Consider the following 8,942-nt stretch of genomic DNA (forward strand, 5'->3'; position numbering starts at 1 on the left):
TATTTTGAGTTAAAAGCAGTCAAAACCCAGCAGATTCAGGAAAAGCTCTTTATCTCCCCCTCAACTCCCTGCTTCTACCCAGAAAAGAGCTAGAGAGGAGATTCCTCTTTACCTAAGAAACTTATCTGCATAATGGGGCAATCTTTGCTTTCCAAACATCTCCTTTCACCCTTCTGCTAATGATTCCCCCCACCTTTTGTATCCTCAGACTCCTACCCCTCTCCTTAGCTCATATAAGCCTCATGTTGCCACACTGTCTTTGGAATTCCATGTCTGTGGATTCCCCATATGTACAAAACTGTTACATTAATCTCCCATTAATCTGTCTTTTCTCAATTTGATGATGAGTCCAGCGAGAACAACTTTGAAGAGCAGAGGAAATTCTTCATGTCCTCCACAGCCTCCACCACAGACTTCTATCATATCACTAGTAACTCTTTATACATTTCAGTTACTTCCCTGTCTGTCTTCTTCTGGGACTTAGAAAGCATTTTATTTGCTTTTCATTCATAGGACCTGACCCATAGTAAGCACTAAATAAATTTTAGCAGGTGAAATCTCCCTTCAGCCACCATAGGGCATGTATATCCCTTTTCCTCCTTCCTACTTAGGGCCCTTTTGGGGGCTGTCTACGACCAGGCTGCTGGTTTTCATTGTGTGAAAGTGGATGAGGCAGTCTGACCTCTGCTAGCAATAGCCATGGTCAAGAATGTTTTGTTGACACCTAACGCCCAGTAGCCCAGAGTTCCCAAAGCTCTGTGCCACTTCTGGGATTGCCAGATAAAAAACAGAATGCCCAGTTAAACTTGAATTTCAGATAAACAATGAATACTGTTTTAGTATAAGTATATCCCATTCTGTTGTAGGGAAGGAAATTTTATCACTCCAAGATATGTCTTTTTCACACATTGATTATTCTAATCTGGTTATTTTTAATAAACTGTGGGCACAAGAGAAGCTCTGAAAAACAAGTAGAAGTTATCTTTTTGTAAGAGACATTTACATGTATAAGGGGAAAATCTCCATTTGTAAGGGTGTATCCTTCAGTACCAAGAGGAAGGAGGTGACTCTAAATATTCTAAATAAATGTTATCAATGGAGAAAGCAGGGACTTAAATCTGCATAATAACCTTACACTTGACTACTATGCTTTTCCTGGTAATTTATAGCTGACTCCCCACACACAACATCTTTTGTCTTTAGCTGGAGACAGTATTTCAGGGGTAGCTTCAGCCTTTTCAGGGTGTTAGTTTCCCCGGCTCTCTCCCAGGTATATAGGAGGCATACATGTTATTAAACTTTAGTTTTTACTTTCTCCTGTTAATCTGTCTTAAGTCAATTTGATTCTTAGACCAGCTAGAAGAACCTTAAAAAGCAGATGAAAAATTTTCCTCCCTAACACATAGCCCCCAAATGTATTTGTTGTGTGTGTACAAATATATACATATATCCATAGTTTATATGTATTTGTTGATTATATATATCCTAAAAAACATATTCTGCAGTTCAACTTTAACTGGGTGTCCTGTATTTCTATTTGTTAATCTGGCAAACCTGCTTCCCGCCAAAGGGAAGCGGCTTCTCTCTAATGCCGAAGGCATGTGAACCCTAAAGAAACCCACCCAGCTGAGGCTGCCATGCCACCTTGATGTGCTTCCTGAAAGCTGGACTGAATGACCAAGAAAAAAGCACAAGATGGTCCAAAGCTCAAAAGTGTGAGCTGTGTGGACTTCTTCCACTGCTCCTCATGTGCTACCACTATCTTACCAAAGTTGCCAGAGAATAACTTTTTCACTTACTGTGGTGGGCCCTATCTCTCCTCCATGCTCAGATGAAAATCCATGGGAGTTAGGCCAAAGGAAAAACCTGAAAAACTGCAACTACAGCATGTTTAGAATTGTCTCTGCCCCACTCCCACTGAGGGGCAGGGATCAGACCACGCTTCAGGCCTCATCAGGTACCTGTTCTTTCCCAAGAGGATCTTGGCTCTCCCACACAAATGGATTCCAGGTAGTCTGCCCCAACATTCTCCTGGCCACAGACCATATGTGACAGGTGAGGGCAGGACAGCATACACAGGGCAGTTTATCCCATCTCTAGTTCATTTTCTTTGACTTTGAGATTCCATTAGTTAGAAAAGATGAGAAAAATCTGTCCCTTAGGAGCAGGGTCATGCAGAAGGGTTGACAAAGAATTTCTCCCCCACACCTCATTAGATATGGGGAGGGGTGGGAGAAAAAGGGGGAAATGTGTTATTAGAAGGAAACTGTGTTATTAGATAAAAATGATATAAAGTGGTGGCTGTGTCCATAACTTGGAACAAGTTGTGACAGCTGTGCACAGATTGAGTTCCTAAAAAATCAGACCTGAGAAACTGGATTGTATAAAGTGGTGGTTGTCTCCATAAGTTGGAACAAATTGTGACAGCCATGCGCAGACTGAGTTCCTAAAAAATCAGACCTGAGAAACTGGATGGGTGGGAAAGGTAAAGAGAAAGGGAGAATTTTATGCGTTCTAATATGATAAGCTCCTTTCCTGTTTCAGCATGCTGTTGGTGTTTTCCCAGGGAAGGGAGAATCTCCAAAATGAAAGGGCTCACCCACCTTTTACTCTGAGGTCTTCCCACCCTTCCCCTGGTGGGGTTAGTTTTCAAAAAGAAGAGACCACTTAACAAAGCTACTAAACAGTCCTCAAAACCCCCCATAGCTGCTGCTGCCTCAGAAATGACAGGTGCACCTTTCATGATCCACATCTTGTGCCAAATATCCACATCTTATGCCAAGTGCCAAATGCATGGAAATTCCTCGTTGGCTGCCTCTCCTCACAGTACCACCACCCACTAATATATTCGTCCGATCAGATCTGGCCCATTCCATACGGTTACTTTCCCATTCAATGTCCTGCTCTTCTCGCCTTGTTACTTCTTGACCCGTATAGTCAGGTGAGAATGATCAAATCAGAATTCCTTGCTGGGCTGGGACATGTGCCTCCAGCTGAGAGGGACCCACTTTGCGTTTTTTAAAACTACCAGGTTGTGTTTAGGTATTTCGTGGGAAGTCTGCTCTAAAGTGTATGTGGTTGATGCATTACAAGGAAGGGCCAGCATTAAGGAGTGGAGTGAACAGCTAGCTTTGTTGCCATGGCAGTGAAAGGAGTTTTACTTGAATGGTGAAAAATATGACTCCAAACATTTGCTAGGTGAAACATTCATATTTCCTTTTGTTTTATTTATTTATTTATTTATTTATTTATTTATTTATTATTTTGTTGAGAACCACTAGAAAAGGAGTAGGGAGTGGGGCTAAAGGTTCTAGCCGGAATGCTGAGTCCCAGTGATTTCCCTGGATAAATCAGGCTGCAGAAATATAGCAATTTTCTCATTGCTGCAGCATCCAGGAACACTAAAACAGCAAAGTTCACTGACTGTCTATTTTGGAGCAGGGCTAGAGGGAGATGGAAAGAAACAAAGATAAAAAGATCCAGTCCACATCCTCCAGGAGTTTATAAGCTAATAAGAGAACCAGGCATGAAGATATGGACATACCTTGGATCAATGTTTATTACATAATCTGTTCAAAGTGTGGCAGCAATGCATCTCTGAGACGCTTTTGGGGGTTTGAAAGGTTCACTATTTTCATAATCATGCTAAGACATCATTTGCTTTTTTTCTTATTCTTTCATAAGTTTTCTAGAAGCTACAGGATGTGTGATAATACAAAGAATAATACACATATACTTATATTATCTTGAGTTGAAAGAAAGTTCTCAGTCTTGGGTGACTGGCTAGCTCAGTTGGTAGAGCATGCAACACTTGATCTCAGGGTCAGGAGTTCAAGCCACATATTAGGCACAGAGCTTACTTAAAAAAAAATTCTCAGTCTAATTTTTTTAATGGAGCCTCCACTAATTAAAAAAAAAAAAGTTTAAGTAATCTCTACACCCAACATGGGGCTTGAACTCACAATGCCAAGATCAAAAGTCTCATGCTCTACCAACTGAGCTGGCCAGGTGCCCCCTCAGTCTCAATTTCTAATATATCAATATGAATAGTAAAACCACGTATAGGCACACTTCACCTTATTGCATTTTGCTTTATTTGCTTTGCAGATACTGTGTTGTGTTGTGTTGTGTTTTTAGATATTGTGTTTTTATAAACTGAAGGTTTACAGCAACCCTGGATCAAGCAAGTCTACCAGCAACATTGCTCACTTTGTGTCTCTGTGTTACACTTAGACAATTCTCACAATATTTCAGACTTTTCCATTATTATATTTGTTATGGTCTATGATAACTGATCTTCGACATTACTATTGTAATTGTTTTGGGGCTCCACACACTGTGCCTATGTAAGATGGCGAAATTAATAAATAGTGTTCCGACTCCTCACCAAATGGCCATTCCCTCATCTCTCTCCCTTCCCTCAGGCCACCCTATTCCCTGAGACACAATATTGAAATTAGGCCAACTAATCATCCCACAGGGGCCTTTCAGGTGAAAGGAAAAGTAACACATCTCTCACTCTAAGTCAAAAGCTAGAAATGATTAACCTTAGTGAAGAAGGCGAGTCAAAAGCCAAGGTAGGCTGAAAGCTGGTGTTCTTGTGCCAGCTGGTCCAGTTGTGAATTCTAAGGAAAAGTTCTTGAAGGAAATGAACACTGCTGCTTTAGCTAACGCCCAAGTGATAAGAAAGTGAAACAGCCTTATTACTGATATGAGTGGTCTGGATGGAAGTTCAAACAGCCATAACCTTCCCTTAAGCCAAAGCCTGATCCAGAGCAAGGCCCTAAGTCTCCTCAATCCTATGAAGGCTGAGAGGTGAGGAAGCTGCAGAAGGAGCAGAGGTTAGTTCATGAAGTTTAAGGAAAGAAGACATCTCCATAACCTAAAAGTTCAAGGGGAAGCAGCAAGTTATCCAGAAGGTCGAGCTAGGATAATTACTGATGGCTACAGTAAACAACAGATTTGTGTGTAGACAAAACAGCTTTCTATCTGAAGAAGATTCCACCTAAGGACTTTCACAGCTAAAGAGGAAAAGTCAATGCCTGGCTTCAAAGCTTCAAAGGACAAGCTAACTCTTTTGTTAAGGGCTAATGCAGCTGGTGACTTTAAGTTGAAGCCAGTGCTCATTTACCGTTCTGAAAATCAGGCACCTGGGTGGCTCAGTGGGTTAAGCCTCTGCCTTTAGCTCAGGTCATGATCTCAGGGTCCTGGGATCGAGCCCCACATCAGGCTCTCTGCTCAGCGGGGAGCCTGCTTCCTCCTCTCTCTCTGCCTGCCTCTCTGCTTACTCGTGATCTCTCTCTGTCAAATAAATAAATCTTTAAAAAAAAAAAAAAGAATGATGCTAAATCTACAGTGCCTGTGCTCTAGCGACGGAACAACAAAGCCTAGATGACAGCTCACCCACTTAGAGAATGTTTTAAGTCCACTGTTGAAACCTACTGCTCAGAAAAAAGAAATTATTTTCAAAATATTACTGTCCATTGACAATACACCTTGCCACCCAAGGGCTCTTATAGAGACGTAGAATTAGGTTAATGCTGTTTTCATCCTTGCTAACACAACATCCATTCTGCAGCCCATGGATCAAGGAGTAATTTTGACTTTCAAGTGTTTTTACTTAAGAAATACATTTTGGGATACCTAGGTGGCTCACTCTGTTTAAGCATCTGCCTTCGGCTCAGATCATGATCTTAGGGTCCTAGAATCAAGCCCCACATTGGGCTCCCTTTCCCTCTGTCCCTTTCCCTCTGTCCCTCCTCTTGCCCATGCTATCTCTGTCTCTCTCCCCCTCTCTCTCTTAAATAAATAATTTTTCAAAGAAATACATTTCACAAAGTTATAGCTGCCATAGATAATGATTCCTCTGATGAATCTAGGCAAAGTAAATTGAAAGCCTCCTGGAAAGAACTCACCATTCTAGTGCCATTAAGAACACTCATCATTCATGGAGAGAGGTTCAAATATTAACACTAACAGGAATTTGGAAGAAGGCGATTCTGACACTCATGGATGACTCTGAGGCGTTCAAGACTTTAGTGGAGGAAGTCACAGCAGATGTGGTGGAAATAGCAAAAGAACCAGAATTAGCAGTGGAGCCTGAAGGAATGGGTGAATTGCTTCAACCTCATGAGAATACTTAATGGAGGAAGAGTTGCTTGTTATGCGGGAGCAAAGAAAGTGGTTTCATAAGAGGCAATCTATTCCTGGTGCTGTGAAGATTTTTGAAATAACAACAAAATATTTAGAATATTGCATAAACTTGGTTGATAAAGCAGCAGCAGCGTTTGAGAGTCTTGACTCCCAAGTTTTGAAGGAAGTTCTACTTCTTTCTGTAGTATTATATGCTACAGAGAAGTCATTCACCAAAAAAGGAGTCGATCAACGTGACGAACTTTACAGTTGTCTTATTTGAAGAAATTGCCACAGCCACCCAACCACCAGCAACTACCACCCTGACCACTCAGCAGCCATCCGCATTGAGGGAAGACCCTCCACCAGCGAAAGGATGAAAACTAGCGAAAAACGCAGAGGATGGTTAGCATTTTTCAGCAATAAATAACTTAATTAAAGTATAGATATTTTAAAGACGTCATGCTATTGCACACTAAATAGATTACGGTATAGTGTAAACATAGCTTTTACATGCACAGGGAAACCAAAAACCTCACTGGACTCACTTTATTGTAATACTTCCTTTTTGGCGGGGGGTCTGGAATTGAACCTGCAGTATCTCCAAGATCTGCCTCTAGACAAAAATGGAGAGCCTCGGTAATTTTTAAAGATTGTAAAGGGATCCCAAGACCAAAAATTTGGAGAACTGCCATGACTTCATATATCATCTACCGTTCCATGGTGTCCTCGTTTCTCACAAATGCATTTTACTGGATAAAAACTGTTTCATCTAGTTCATGAAAATTACTTTATTGAATGCTTTCTCTGTATCCTTATTCTCTAGCACAATAACTAATTATTAAACTGTCTGTGTTTTCTTTTGTGCCTGTTTATGTCTACGTGGGTCTTTTGAGCAGCACAATGTGGACTTCATTTTTTAGCTCAGCCAAAAATCAGCAATAGTTGATGGATTTGTTTTATGTTCTATCATCTGCAGTTTTATCTTTATTTAAAAAAAAAGATTTTATTTATTTATTTGAGAGAGAGACAGTGAGAGAGAGCATGAGACGTGAGAAGGTCAGAGAGAGAAGCAGACTCCCAGTGGAGGGACTCGATCCCGGGACTCCAGGATCCTGACCTGAGCCGAAGACAGTTGCTTAACCAACTGAGGCACCCAGGCGCCCTGCAGTTTTATCTTTTATCTTTGCTTTTGCTTTCCTTAAATATGTTTTCTTGTAGTGCATCTTAAAGTCTTTTTTTTTTTTTTTAAGATTTTGTTTTTTTATTCCACAGACAGAGACAGTGAGAGAGGGAAGACAAGCAGGGGGAGTGGGAGAGGGAGAAGCAGGGTTCTCACTGAACAGAGAGCCTGAGGCAGGGCTGGATCCCAGGACCCTGGGATCATGACCTGAGCCAAAGGCAGATGCCCAATGACTGAGCCACCCAGACACTCCAAAGTCCTTTTTTTAAAAAAATCAGAAAATAAACTTCCCTCATCTGTCCATCTTTCTCTCTCTTTTTTTAAATTTTATTTATTTATTTGACAAAGAGAGATCACAAGTAGGCAGAGAGGCAGGCAGAGAGAGGGGGAAAGCAGGCTCCCTGCTGAGCAGAGAGCCAGACATGGGGCTCAATTCCGGGACCCTGGGATCTTGACCTGAGCCAAAGGCAGAGGCTTAACCCAGTGAGCCACCCAGGCACCCCTCTATCTATCTTTCTCACCATTTCAGCAGCATCATATTTTAAAGTAACTTTTCATTGTTTTCTATAATTTTGCTATTAAGAGGATAGTACTAAGAAAGTACAACTTTAAATTTCCTTCCATCTGGAGATGAAAATGGAGTCTAGTCTGTAACATGTCTTGGCAGCATAAAGCCCTTTATAAAATTATGCATATATATATCTTATAGTTCTGTCAGGATATAATGTAATTTCCCACTTGAGTTTTCTTTATTTTTTTTTTTTTTCTATTTTGTCTTCCATAAACCTTGAGCTCTAGCTAGCCCTCAACTGTTGTCAAATCTCCATTGTTTTCAGGAAGTGAACTTCACAGCTGTGAGCCTTTGTTGACAAATTGTTTCATCTCCTCTGGGTCTTAAGTTATTTTCCCTTACTCTGAAGTGAAAACTCAGAGCATGTTCCCATACACTGTACTTGGGGTTATAACTCAATTTCTCTTAATCTTGTGTGAATCTGCTGACCCCCACCCTTAACCCATATTCTTCTTCCCAAAACATGGGCCCCCATTCTTATCCTAACATTTCCATGGAAATGTTTTCTCATATATTTCTCTTATATTTGCTCTGTGATGGGGGAATTTTTATGGTTGGTTAGTTGGTTTGAAGCTGAAAAACGTAACAATAATATATCTAAAATTCTCTTTTTGAGGATAGTTGCTTACTGAATTCTTGCTACAAACATACCAAAGTGGTTATTTCTATATTTCTGTGGTTATTTCTATAATTCTAAATTACTAGGGGTTTCCTCCTCTGGCCCTCTGATTGTTACTAGATCAGTCTTTAGCTGGATGTGGGCTTTGAGGGCTAATTCTGCTTCAACGGTGCCAGTTCTGTTTGCTCCTGGGCCAGATCCCCTCTTTCCTTACATCTTCATGTATATTGTTCCTCTGTAGCATTTACAAGACCCAATTTAATAGCGTAGTGCCTTTTTGTTTTGTTTTGGTTTGGTTTTTGGCACTCGCTATTTCTTCTTTTATTTGCTGTTAAAGTAATAAGTGTACGTTCCGTTGCACTTGCCTGAGAGTCTTGAACCGGTCTTGGGTTTCCCGCCATCTGGGTTCTGGCTGGCTTGCATTCCCCTTTGATGTT

General features: G+C 40.9%; 1 pseudogene; it reads left to right on the forward strand.

Annotated features, from left to right (window-relative positions):
- The first annotated feature begins 2,472 nt into the window (after positions 1-2,472).
- On the forward strand, positions 2,473-6,542 carry LOC123927602 (annotated as a pseudogene).
- Positions 6,543-8,942: the final 2,400 nt, after the last annotated feature.

Source organism: Meles meles, chromosome 17 (genome assembly GCF_922984935.1).
Source record: "Meles meles chromosome 17, mMelMel3.1 paternal haplotype, whole genome shotgun sequence".
NCBI lineage: Eukaryota > Metazoa > Chordata > Mammalia > Carnivora > Mustelidae > Meles > Meles meles.